Source organism: Lithobates pipiens, unplaced genomic scaffold (assembly GCF_037356315.1).
Source record: "Lithobates pipiens isolate NorthernLeopardFrog02 unplaced genomic scaffold, aLitPip1_a1.2 Scaffold_28, whole genome shotgun sequence".
NCBI lineage: Eukaryota > Metazoa > Chordata > Amphibia > Anura > Ranidae > Lithobates > Lithobates pipiens.
In genome coordinates, this window is record NW_027507789.1 from 134,122,216 (window position 1) to 134,136,302 (window position 14,087).

The 14,087-nt window shown below is 44.3% G+C and overlaps 1 non-coding gene across 1 annotated transcript; it reads left to right on the top strand.

Moving 5' to 3' along the window:
• The first annotated feature begins 13,095 nt into the window (after nt 1–13,095).
• On the top strand, nt 13,096–13,202 carry LOC143937581 (U6 spliceosomal RNA). Its single transcript, XR_013263678.1, has one exon. It is a non-coding gene; the product is annotated as a U6 spliceosomal RNA (small nuclear RNA).
• Nucleotides 13,203–14,087: the final 885 nt, after the last annotated feature.

A 14,087-nucleotide genomic window follows, 5' to 3' on the forward strand; every position in this document is an offset into this window, starting at 1 on the left:
TTATCTCCTCCGATTCGGCAACATGGCTGGTTGATGAATGGCCGTTCAGAAACAAACTGAAAAGCCCTAAATGAAAAGTGCTGGGACTGCAGGGGAGGCGTTTTTCAGGTGCTTTACAGGCGCTATTTTTAGCCCAAAAGCGCCTGAAAAACACCCAAGTGTGAAAGGGGTCTAACTGACACTATTAATCTAAAAAAATAAATAAATAAATAAATAAATCCTGTCCAAAATACTAACCCTGACCTTGACCCAAACACAAATCCTGTCACTGACTTAGATCAGACTTGAGTCTAGGTATTTTTATATATTTTTAGTGTTTATTAACCACTTTCAGACCGGACCATTTTGCTGGTAAATGACCAGAGGTCTTTTTACACTTTGGCACTGCGCTGCTTTAACTGGTAATTGCGCGGTCATGCAATGTTGCACCCAAACAAAATTTGCGTCCTTTTCTTCCCACAAATAGAGCTTTCTTTTGATGGTATTTGATTGCCTCTGCGATTTTTATTTTTTGCGATATAAACGTAAAAAGACCGCAAATTTTGAAAAAAAATGATATTTTCTACTTTTTGTTATTAGAAAAATCCAATAAACTCAATTTTAGTCATACATTTAGGCCAAAATGTATTCAGCCACATGTCTTTGGTAAAAAAAAAGTCAATAATTGTATATTTATTGGTTTGCGCAAAAGTTGTCACATCTACAAACTAAGGTACGTTTTCTGGAATTTACGCAGCTTTTAGTTTACGACTGCCTATCTCATTTCTTGAGGTGCTAAAATGGCAGGGCAGTACAAAACCCCCCCAAATGACCCCATTTTGGAAAGTAGACCCCCTAAGGAAATTGATAAGAGGCATGTTGAGCCCATTGAATATTTTATTTTTTTGCCTCAAGCGATTGAATAATGACAAAAAAAAAAATTTTTTTTTTTTTTACACAAAGTTGTCACTAAATGATATATTGCTCACACATGCTATGGGCGTATGTGAAATGACACCCCAAAATAAATTCTGCTGCTTCTCCTGAGTACGGGGATACCACATATGTGGGACTTTTTGGGAGCCTAGCCGCGTACGGGGCCCCGAAAACCAAGCACCGCCTTCAGGCTTTCTAAGGGCGTAAATTTTTGAGTTCACTTCTCACTACCTATTACAGTTTTGAAGGCCATAAAATGCCAAGATGGCACAAAACCCCCACAAATGACCCCATTTTAGAAAGTAGACACCCCAAGCTATTTGCTGAGAGGCATGTTGAGTTCATGGAATATTTTATATTTTGCCACAAGTTGCGGGAAAATTACAAACTTTTTTTTTTTTTTTTTTTTTTTCACAAAGTTGTCACTAAATGATATATTGCTCACGCATGCCATGGGCATATGTGAAATGACACCCCAAAATAAATTCTGCTGCTTCTCCTGAGTACGGGGATACCACATATGTGGGACTTTTTGGGAGCCTAGCCGCGTACGGGGCCCCGAAAACCAAGCACCGCCTTCAGGCTTTCTAAGGGCGTAATTTTTTGATTTCACTCCTCACTACCTATTACAGTTTTGAAGGCCATAAAATGCCAAGATGGCACAAAACCCCCACAAATGACCCCATTTTAGAAAGTAGACACCCCAAGCTATTTGCTGAGAGGCATGTTGAGTCCATGGAATATTTTATATTTTGCCACAAGTTGCGGGAAAATTACAAACTTTTTTTTTTTTTTATTTTTTTTCACAAAGTTGTCACTAAATGATATATTGCTCACGCATGCCATGGGCATATGTGAAATGACACCCCAAAATAAATTCTGCTGCTTCTCCTGAGTACGGGGATACCACATATGTGGGACTTTTTGGGAGCCTAGCCGCGTACGGGGCCCCGAAAACCAAGCACCGCCTTCAGGCTTTCTAAGGGCGTTACAGTTTTGAAGGCCATAAAATGCCAAGATGGCACAAACCCCCCCCAAATGACCCCATTTTGGAAAGTAGACACCCCTAAATTTAGGGGTACACTAGTGAGACTAGGTAATAAATGGCGGGTGCCCTGAAACTATAAAAAAAATAACTAACCAACCAGCGTCACCTGTAACAGTTATATGGTGATCACTGGTGAAAGGGTTAACTAGGGGGCAATTAGGGGGCTTTATGCGGTAGTATATGGGGGTCCCTGGCGCTATAAAAAGCTGCAGCGAACCTAAATACCTACCTGCCTAACTAGCGTCACCTGTGACACTAATACAGCGATCAGAAAAACGATCGCTTATTAGGCTGGGTTCACACTGGAGCGATGCGGGAACGCCACGAATGCGCGGCGGGTTCCCGCATCGCATGCCTCCCGGCGGCAGTTCACACTGCCCTATGCGAACTGCTGGGAGTGTCAGTGAAATGTTACTGACACCCCCAGATCAGTTCGCATATCGCAGTGCGATCTGCAAACTCGGATCGCATGGTGTGAACACCCATGCGATCCGATTCTGCTGCGGGCCAAAAAAAGGGTCCCGTGCGAATTTGCGGCGGGTGCGGCGGGTGCGGCGAATGGCTGAACTCGAATCGCACAGAGATCGGATGTGATTTGCACTGCAGTGCGGTGCGAATCACATCCGTTCTCATAAACCGCTGCAATGTGAACCCAGCCTTAGTGACACTGGCGACGGGGGGTGATCACGGGGTTAAACCTTTATTGGGGGGGTTAGGGGGGTACCTTAGAACTAAAGGGGGCTAACCCTAACTGCCCTAACAGTTATTAGTCACAAATGACACCCACCGGGTGATCAGGGGGTTAAACCTTTATTAGGTAATAAATGGCGGGTGCCCTGAAACTATAAAAAAAGAACTAACCAACCAGCGTCACCTGTAACAGTTATATGGTGATCACTGGTGAAAGGGTTAACTAGGGGGCAATCAGGGGGCTTTATGCGGTAGTATATGGGGGTCCCTGGCGCTATAAAAAGCTGCGGCGAACCTAAATACCTACCTGCCTAACTAGCGTCACCTGTGACACTAATACGGCGATCAGAAAAATGATCGCTTATTAGGCTGGGTTCACACTGGAGCGATGCGGAAACGCCGCGAATCCGCGGCGGGTTCCCGCATCGCATGCCTCCCGGCGGCAGTTCACACTGCCCTATGGGAACTGCTGGGAGTGTCAGTGAAATGTTACTGACACCCCCAGATCAGTTCGCATATCGCAGTGCGATCTGCAAACTCGGATCGCATGGTGTGAACACCCATGCGATCCGATTCTGCTGCGGGCCAAAAAAAGGGTCCCGTGCGAATTTGCGGCGGGTGCGGCGGGTGCGGCGGGTGCGGCGGGTGCGGCGAATGGCTGAACTCGAATCGCACAGAGATCGGATGTGATTTGCACTGCAGTGCGGTGCGAATCACATTCGTTCTCATAAACCGCTGCAATGTGAACCCAGCCTTAGTGACACTGGCGACGGGGGGTGATCACGGGGTTAAACCTTTATTGGGGGGGTTAGGGGGGTACATTAGAACTAAAGGGGGCTAACTCTAACTGCCCTAACAGTTATTACAGTCACAAATGACACCAATGCAAAAAAAAAAAAAAAAAAAAATGACATTGGTGTCACTGTGACTGGGGGGCAGGGGTAATTGGGGGGGTGATCGGGGGGTAAAGGGGGGGTGTGAGTGTGCCTGGCATGTTCTACTGTGTGTGTGAGTGTTGGTGCAACTTACTGATCCGCTCTCCTCCGTGTCGGAACGAAAAATACCGACACGGAGGAGAGAATACATCACTTCCTCTCCTGTGTTTACATTACAGGAGAGGAAGTGATGTCACCGGGGATTTCTATTCGTCGGGAGCGATCGCGAGGGGGTGGCCATGAATGAATGGCCGTCCCCTCGTCCGGGATCGCTCCCGAACGAATACCGACCGCCGCAGGCACCGGGCGGGGGCCCGATCGGGCCCCCGACCCGCGGGAGGCAAGGGACGTACATGTATGTCCTTATGCCTGCCCGTGCCATTGTACCGACGTACATCGGCGTGCGGCGGTCGGCAACTGGTTAATTTTCATTTTTTTTTTTAACACACACTTTTTTTTCCTCACAGAGAGAGAAAACATGGGGAAGGGCTTTACAGTGATCAGGGGACCCAGAATCAGAAGTTCCGGATCCCGATCGTTAGTACGGGGCCCGAAACTCTCGGTAAGACCTCGGTCTTTGTGCTCCCAGCACAAATGGAGATACACAAATATATAGCCACACGGGAAAAAGTCCAACCCAGTGGGGTGGCATATTTGTGTACGCTCGGTGCCAAGTAGTTAAGCACTTAAAACCAGATCCCTTTGCACGCAGAGCCCCCAGTTTCAGGAAGATTTAACTTTCTGGGTTTTCCAACACCAGGAGAGGCTGAACCTGGAGGGAAAGGTAAGCAGGGGGTATACTTGCAGGAACCAAAAGCAACAAGTACTGACAAAATGCACAAACAGCTGGCCTGGGGCATAACCAAAGAAAAGGCCACTGGGGTATGGACAGGAACATCAAGGGAGAGGTAGTCCTGAGACTTCCATTGGAGGAATTAACCTGTTTGCTGACGTCAGGTGGGCCATTTTTGCTTATAGATATACTTTAACACACATTTTTAGCACCTTGGAAAGCCAATTGTAAAAAAAATTCCAGACTCACTATACAGTAGCTGCTATAAAGCAATTACTAGATTTGATTAATAAATATTTGTCTGCAACTGTGCCAGCAAATAGTTTTCATAATGCCCTGTAGACATTACTATACTTACATTATGAGTGCTTGAATCTCCTTCTGTATACACCCCAGGATTTGTTTGTTGCCTGTTAATGTTTATTGCTGCTACTTTGCTTCATGTTGGTCCTCATTCCTAAGTTCTTCTTCAGCTCTATGTTACCCCAACAGTATCCCATGTTGTATCCATGTTCTATGTTATGGAGCAATTTTATTACCCTGACCCTGGTGAGCAACCTTACATTTAAATGCCTAGGTTGTTTCGTTGCTCATTTCTTTATATAGTAAGTCACTAATAACATGCTAGATTGTGTTTTTATAATTCTATATAACTGTGCATCGTCAACAATTATGGGAATGTTACTTTCTATTCCACCCACGGGGCCATTTCTAAAAATGTAACATAAAATAGTGGCATAAAATGTACAAGAAACAACAGGAATGAGAACTCAGCCCAAAGGCACTATATATGTTTCTTGCAAATTCACACATCAATTTCTTAATTTTCTCTTCATTCTTTAGCTAAAATCTCATGAAAAAAATAAAAAATAAAATATGATCCATATACTGTGTATGTGTGTGTATATATATATATATATATATATATATATATATATATATATATATATATATATATATTACTTGTTATTTGCAAAGCAAAATGGGCTTTGTTTGCTATTTTGCATATCTCCTTAATTGAAATGGGTAAGATTGTTTTTTTTTTTTTTTTTTTTGCAGGAACAAGCTATGCACAGGGGAGTATATGGAGAATATATTGTTTTTGTTTGGATTTTAATTGCTTCAATGCTGAGCACTTTCACCCCTTCCTGCCCAGGTTAATTTTTAGTTTTTGGTGCTGTCACTCTTTGAATGACAATTGCTCAGTCATGCAACACTGTACACATATGAAATTTGTATCATTTCTTTTCACACAAATATAGCTTTATTTGGGAGGTATTTAATCACCAATGGGTGTTTTATTTTTGAACAAATAAACAAAAATGTTTGTCTGTTCTACAATATTGCAAATAAATTATTCTTCATAGTGTGGTAGTACGGAATCTCCAATCCTGGGACCGGGTTTTGGGACCAGCCAGCAGTCTGGCTGGATGATTGCACAGGTGGGTCTTGGGCTTAAAACAAAGCCAACACCATGGTTCTGGGCTCCACCCTCCCGAGGAGTCCAGGCGAGTAAGGGAGAAGAAGTGTGCATGTCTGCACAGGTCGGTCGGTCGGTCGGTCGGTCGGTCGGTCGGTCGGTCGGTCGGTCGGTCGGTCAGAGCAGACAGAGGGTCCAAGCTTGTGGGCTGAAAAAAAGAAGCTAGTAAAGAGTGCTGAGGTACTGGGTGTACAGGAACTCTGTTAAAGAGCCAAGAGGGCTGCAGCAGAAGTCTGAGCAGCAGTGCTGCTAAAGAGAGCCAGGTGGCTTGGTATTTTTGGTTCTACGTACATTATTGCTGTGGGAGGCTGAAACCCCTGTGTGGGCAACTATTTTGTTATCGGACGTTTCTTTTTTCTTTTAATAAAAGTGGGCCTACAAGCCCTTAAAACGGCATATCTGGCGTGGACTCAGCTCACTGGTAAGCTCTACCTTTAAGCTAAAATAACCCCCAAGTGTTACAAGTGGTGTTTCGAATGCGGGCACAAGACGGTGGAATCCGGGTCCTTGCACTACAGTAAGTTCAAGTCAGGAACTATTGGCTGTGTGTGGAAGTGCAGCCAGGCAAAAGGCATTGCGTGTTGCAGGTGGTGTACCTGTGAATGAAAAGTCAATTTTTCTTTTTCTCTTGCTATGAACTGTGTTTGTGTGCATGAGACAGCACAATCAGTGTGTGCAATGTGCAGGTGAGGAAAGCTTGCATGAAGAGAAAAGCAACTTGCTTTAAAAGAGACAGAGCTCTGTGGTTGGAGGGGTTGTTACCGCCCGAACGAGCCCCATACATACCTGATCAGAGTGTATCAAGGAGAAAAAGGGCTGGGGTTGTCCCTAGCAACACTGGTGCAATGAGTGCACAGGTGACTGCTGTTATGGAGAGTCCACCAGCATTTGAATCTGCAGTGGATTGGTGCAAGCGGCATTTAGCAGCACTGAACCAAGCTACAGAGGAAAGGAAGCCAACCCTCAGTGCAAGGGGAAAGCCGCTGGATGTCCATAACTGGAAGAGGGCTGTTGTTGCCCCTGGCAAAGCTGATGCAGTTAAAACAGCTATTGTGAAAGATGTAAATGTGTCACAGCATGAGACGGGATCCAGCAGAGAGAAGCCCATGCTATATACAAGGGGCTGATCAAAGGCTGAGGATGAGAGTGGTTGCCCATAGCAACGCAGAGGAAGCCAGTCGGGCTGTCTCTCTACCATGGGCTATGTCTAATAAGGATCGTGGAAAGTGGCTTAAGGAGGAGCCAATTTATCATGTTGGAGAGAGCCAGCAAAGTTCTGCTGTTGTCTCCCATGGCAACCGGAGTGAAATTTATGCCTGAAAGGAGCTGCAGTAGAGGTTTGGTTCAGCGTCCCCACAAAGAGGCCTGTGCATTCTGGCCAGCTGGGAATCACCAGGAGAGAATCGCTTTGGGAAAAAATCGTCCAGTACCATGCCTGGAATGTGGTCAGCTGGGGCATGGCATGTTTTCTTGCCCTAGGTTGTGGAATACGGCTGGAGATAATGTTGCTGAGAAAGTTTTGTCTGTAGGCTCAGATTCCGGTGAAAATATGTTTGCAGTCACCCCTAGCAACAAGAAGTTTCCTGTTGTGCCTGCAGGGGGTGCTAAACGGTGGGAGATGCCTGCTGTAGTTTCATCCCATGGCCACCAGGAGGAGTTGGCCAGTAAAAGTGCAGCAGAGGACTGGTGCATAAGACGACGTACTCAAATGAAGATGGTGACCCCAACTACTGCGGTGGGTAAGACTGTCTTTAATGAAATGAGGGCTGGAACTGCTGATTTCATGAATAAAAGGACTGGTTACGAGACTGTCCATAATGATGTGAGAGTGACCCCAGTTAGTGGGGCCACTGAATGTGCACTTGAGAATGACTTTTCCCTATATAGTGGGAATGCAAGGGTTAAAATCCAAATAGAACCTGTGTTGATGACTAAAAGTGTTGTGTCTAATGACTATCAGGCTCAAGTTGACCATGGGCTAGGACAGCCTACAAATGCGAAAAATGCTATAAGTGTTACTGTTAATGAAAAGTTTAATGCTGTTGGGAAAACTTTTGCTCTGAAAGAACCTGGGGTTATCAAAAATGGGCCGTTGCCTATAGCAACTGGTGGTAAGACAGCACAGTTGTCCACAGGAATCTCCAGGGAACTTCATGTGTTTGAGTCAGAGGTTGCCCTGGACAACTGCGATGTCACTCTGGTGGGACAGAATGGAACTGTACTGTGTAATGGTAATGTGTTAGTGCAAGCTGCTAGTACTAAAAATGTGCAGGTGAATGGTGGATTAACACAACCTGTGAAAAATGCAAAAATGTGTGAGGCTTTTGAAATGCAAGCAGAGAAAGGTGGTGAATATGGTGTATTGCAACCTGTGCTACCACAGTCTGACATGATTTACAATGACTGGTGTAATGAGTCTGCAACTAAGCCAGTCTGTTCTTATGTGTCTCCTTGGGCAGAAGGATCGGTGCTGAGGAGTACCGCAGAAGGGAGCTCACATACAATAGATTGGAATAGTTGGGGTGAAAATCTTATCTCCCTGATAGATAAGGCTTTTATGCACAAAAATAAGGTGGACACGGTTTCTGCTGGGCCAGTAGGAGGGGCTGGAGAACAGCCTGTACCTGAGGGCGCAATGGCTGCTGCAGGGGTTAACCCTGGTGAGCAGGATGAACCAAATAAGGGCACAGCAGAGACATTGTCCGTGACCCACAAAACTGAGGTTGGCATGGAGTGTCAACGTGACGTCACTGGTAATGTTCTGGAGCAGTTCACTGATGCTGAGCCCGAGAAGTTGGGTATGAGTCCAGCACCTGGCAGCACTCTGGTGGAGCACCAGGCCGTGTTTACCTCCAGCTGCGAGAAGGTTCCGTTAACCGTCGCAACTTTTCAAGTCTCAGCAAGTGAGTCTCTCTGCATCCCCAGTGTCATGAAAATCCCCAGGAAGGACTTAGGTCTGGAGTCAAGGGCCTGGTTTATAACCGAAGCATTAAAAGAGATGCTTGAACTTTGGGATGTACAGCCAATCTATACTAGTGTGTCTCCTCCACAGTCTGATGGTCTGGTATTGCGGAGTACCACTAGGTGGAGCACTGTATGGCAGGCTGTACAGAGCAAAGCAAAACAGGACAGGAATGGTTTATTCCTAAATTTGCTACTTTTGTTAAAAGTTGCCGCTACGTATGCTGCTAGATTAGATCCAGAAGAAATATTTGAGACAGATGTTGGAGAAGTTGAAAATAAGCCTAAATTGCCTGTGGTTACACCTCCTAACAGCCAGATGGGAAGCATTTCTGCTGCTATGGTCCAGTGTGGTGCTGGTCAGTTGGTGAAGGGCGTGTATACTGCACCAGTAGAAAAACCACATGAGGTGGAAGGGCCATGTGTGGACCTGAAAGCAGCAGAGATCCTGACCAGGGATCAAACAAAGGTGGTTAAAGAGACTGGGGTCCCCAGTCCAGTGGTTGGTTTAGGTGACAAACCTAATAAGGTCCCCGGGACAGGGGAATGGGCAAGGAGCGTGGTAAAAATTGTATGTGGATCAGACGAGAGCTTGCGTGTTCCGGTGGATAAAAATACAGATGGCATCAGAACAGGTCAAGTGGTAGGACAGCTGCCTGCAGAGTTGGTGAACCCAGGGGAGGTGGTGTCCTGTGAGGTTCCTGTGGGTGATGGCGGCCCTCTGGTATGTGTGCCCTCTGTAGACTCTGCCCTAGCAAATTTTGAAAAAAAAAGGCATTGGTGACATGTGCAACATTGAGAGGTCTAATGTTGGTTTGAATATGTCTGTCAATGATGAACCAAATAATGTGTTAATGGTACATGATAATGTGGTGCCCAAAGGTACAGGTAAACCTGGTAATCAATTAGTGACTGCTGAGTCAGGTACCAGAAATAAGAGGTGGGTTTCCGTTCTAAACACTATAGAAATAGGCCCCCTACAGTCTCAGAACAGTACTGCTGAGAAAGTTTTGGGGAAACCTGGGAACCTGAAGCGTGGAGGCACAAGGGTTGGTAGAAAGACCAACGGGAACCCATTAAGATTTCAGGAGAGGAAGTGCTTATGGAAATGCACTCGGAAGAAAAGTTGGGAAGGTTGCATCAAAGCTCATAGCAGAGTGACAGTAAGGCTTAGAGGGAGACACCAAAGGAGGCATTGGGTGGAGTTCCCCGTTAGGAGAAGCGAGGTTGGACAGGAGGGTACTTCTGTAAATCGTATCTGGCACAGAGGTGCCAAAAGTAACTTGGGTGTTCCGCCCTCTGGGTCGAAACAAAGGGGGGGGGGGATATGTGGTAGTACGGAATCTCCAATCCTGGGACCGGGTTTTGTGACCAGCCAGCAGTCTGGCTGGATGATTGCACAGGTGGGTCTTGGGCTTAAAACAAAGCCAACACCATGGTTCTGGGCTCCACCCTCCCGAGGAGTCCAGGCGAGTAAGGGAGAAGTGTGCAGGTCTGCACAGGTCGGTCTGTCAGAGCAGACAGAGGGTCCAAGCTTGTGGGCTGAAAAAAAGAAGCTGGTAAAGAGTGCTGAGGTACTGGGTGTACAGGAACTCTGTTAAAGAGCCAAGAGGGCTGCAGCAGAAGTCTGAGCAGCAGTGCTGCTAAAGAGAGCCAGGTGGCTTGGTATTTTTGGTTCTACGTACATTATTGCTGTGGAAAGCTGAAACCCCTGTGTGGGCAACTATTTTGTTATCGGACTTTTCTTTTTTCTTTCTTTAATAAAAGTGGGCCTACAAGCCCTTAAAACGGCATATCTGGCGTGGACTCAGCTCACTGGTAAGCTCTACCTTTAAGCTAAAATAACCCCCAAGTGTTACAATAGATTTAGGCCAAACTGCATTCTGCTACAATTCTTTGGTGAAAATAACCCAAGTCAATGTATATTATTTAGTCTGTAGGAAAGTTATAGAGTCCACAAACTATGGTAATGCTGTATATCTGAAAATCGATCAGTCCTGATGTACTGAAGGCCTATCTAATTTCCTGAGGCCCAAAAACTCCAGGACAGTACAAAATACCCCCAAATTACCTTTTTTTTTTAAAGTAGACAGTCCAAGGTATTTAGTAAGAGGCATGGCGAGTGTTTTGAAGTTGTAATTTTTTGTCACAATATTTTAACATATAGAACGATCATATAACTGCTGTGGGGGTGATCAGGCACACTGACTGGTGACAGTATGTAAAAAAAAAAAAAAAAAAAAAAAAAAGTGAAAAAAGTGAATATGAGCTATCGTTGTGAACATCATAGAAAGAGCAATAAGTCTAACACCAGACCTCCTGTTTAAGTAAACCCTGATGGGTTTTTCTTCCTCTTTTTTTCCCCTGCAAAGGAAAAGCATAATGGGCTAGCCCAATAGGTGCCACTTACCTGCAAACGAAGCCTGCAAAAGTCTCTGCTGGTTGCCGCATTCATCTTCAGCCCTCTTCCTTCCGGGGGCAGCGGACTCCGGTTCTGTGACTGGCTGGAGACGTGTGATGTCACTCCCAGGCGTGTGCATGAGAACCACCAGTCACGGCACTTGCTAGTGAAGAAACCGCATGGAGGACTAAACTGGTAACCTGTATAGGCTTTTAAAGCATCGCCTACAGAGATTTTTAAGTACCATAGTTTGTTACTATTTCCCAGGTGTACGCAATTTTAAAGATATCAAGCCAATGCATAGGATGCATTAGGGTGAAAAAAAACACGAGGATTTACAACCCCTTTAAGTAATTATCTACTAAAGAAATGCAGATTTTTTCAGGGTTCTATTAAACTGTTCTACCAGCCTATTAGTTTAAGGATGGTACAATGAGGTGTGTATGTAAATTTCAACAACTGCCACAGCTCATTGGTTAGTTTTGAAATGAAAAGGGTTCCTTGATCTGTTAAAAATGCCCTTGACAATACCCCTATAGGAAAACGTGGTACAGCTCTTTCACCAAAACCTTGGAGTAACGGTCACCAACCAGTGGTCTGTGGACCACTGATGGTCCATGAGAAAATGTTGGTGGTCTCCAAGGCTTCTGAAACAAAATCAACATTATGGCAAATGTATAACGCCCAATGTTGTTTCCAGTGTTGTTCTCAATGTGTGCTGACAGTCAATACTGTCAATGCACATTGATGCCTGATGCCTCCTCTGTAGTTCTGATACCTGTGAACTCAGAGGGAGGCAACAAGAGTAGTGCAGAGAGCGGGAGGTTAAGAAGAATGGGATTTCCAATAGTAGCGCTGAACACAGGTTGTGGGAGGGTGCATGGAATTCTAGAACATGTCTGGATAAGGAGGTGAGATCTAATGACGAGTTAGTGCAAGGTAGAAGTGTGATGCAAAGTGTGTGTGTGTGTGTGTGTGTGTATGGGGTAGGGCAGAGAGCTGGAACATTGTGTATATGAGGCAGCAGTGCAATGCAGGGGGAGGGGAGCAGAGAGCTGAAGCATTGTGTGTATAAGGAATGTAAAATTCATGTTTGTGATCTGCGGGATTCAAAATTGTGAGTTTAGTGGTTCATGAGGTACGAAAGGTTGGCGACCACTGCTTGGAAGACATATTTCGTAGAGGTATTGCTTCTATCCTGGTGATATATTTTTGAAAAACTAATACTATGACAGTGGCCCAACCAGATTCATGGCAACCCTCTGAAAAAAGTCTTTTTATGGGCTCCAGCAGAGTTAAAAAGTGAAGGTTGGGTTGTATTATTTTGACATTAATACCAAGGTTTACAATACAGTTTTGTAAATATTGGGCCAGAAAAAAAAACAAAAAAACAAAACACTGCTAAATTGGCTTGTTTTTGTTACCTCCAAATAGGCAACTATCTCCTTAAAGCACTGCCGGTATCTAAACACCACTTTGTAAGGGAAACAGGCTCAAATGGTATTGGCAGCAGTCATCCTTGCACAAGATAGAAACACCCAGGGACAGTCCAAGAAGGTTTGTCCTGCACTTTTATTCAGCAAGGCACCAAACAAACATAGTTTTGATACAGTAATTTGTACAGAAAGTTCATAGCATAAAGCAAACAAAACATCGGCTTGTCCGAGACTCTAACTAAACTCATGTAATTTTTTTTTTTACTAAACCGTGCCCCCTAATGGGTTTTGCAAAACAAACGGGCATCTCTTACTTTTTGGCATTCTGTCAGCAGTCAGTCTTTTCACCCAGCAGAAGGATCACAGCAGATAACATGAGAAAGAGCCCTAAGCATCACTCAGCTCCAATATAAAAAACTATTAAAAACGATGGCAGGTGCTCGCTTCGGCAGCACATATACTAAAATTGGAATGATACAGAGAAGATTAGCATGGCCCTTGCGCAAGGATGACACGCAAATTCGTGAAGCGTTCCATATAAAAAAAAAAGAAAACGATGGCAGTGTTGACATCTTTCCCAAAACTGGAATACAAATGTAGATACAGCTGGTGAGTAAAATCCCTAGTAACGTATCAGTAGAATATTGTGTATCAGTAATACATGGAGTACATGAACACTTAATCACGTTGGTTAGAAAAATTATGATGTATCAGATCTGGTGTGACACAAGTAAGAATACATTATTTTTTTCAGAACATACACTGTTTTTCACTCAAGCACGTAAACCTAAAAATAAAAAAAAAGGCCTGTGCTCAGTACGCGGATGAGGCAGGCATTGGGAATGCTGAACCAATGTATAGAGTATGGTTACTGCACATATAAAATATGTCTGACCTATCACAGGATTGCCTGCCATAGATGTAGCAATGACTCTTAAGAAGACTGCACCGCTATACAGCTATAGTGATCAATCATAAATAATGCTTTGACTGATGGAGGAGTTCTGTGAATGAACAGTAATTCAATTGGTTTACACCATTTTGACAGGGGAGTCAATGATTCTGGTGCTTAATTTAGGTATAGTTAAAAAAAAAAAAAAAAAAAAAAAAAAAGGATAGCAATATGATGCCAAAATGTAAATGCAACTTTTTAACCTATCAAAATGATTTGAAAAACTTAATGGGGTCATTTACTAAAGGAGAAGAAATTGTTCACTTCGTTTTTAAATGTTTTCCAAGCTTGGTCAATTAAACAAAGATTTCTTCATTTTTGATGCCTTATATGCAATAGAAGGAAAAAACATGATTGCATGTGAGTAATTTATTAAAGTAATCACGGTTTTACCGTATTAACTGATTCAGCCCCGGAAGATTTTACCCCCTTCCTGACCAGAGCACTTTTAGCTAATCGGCACTGCATTGCTTTAA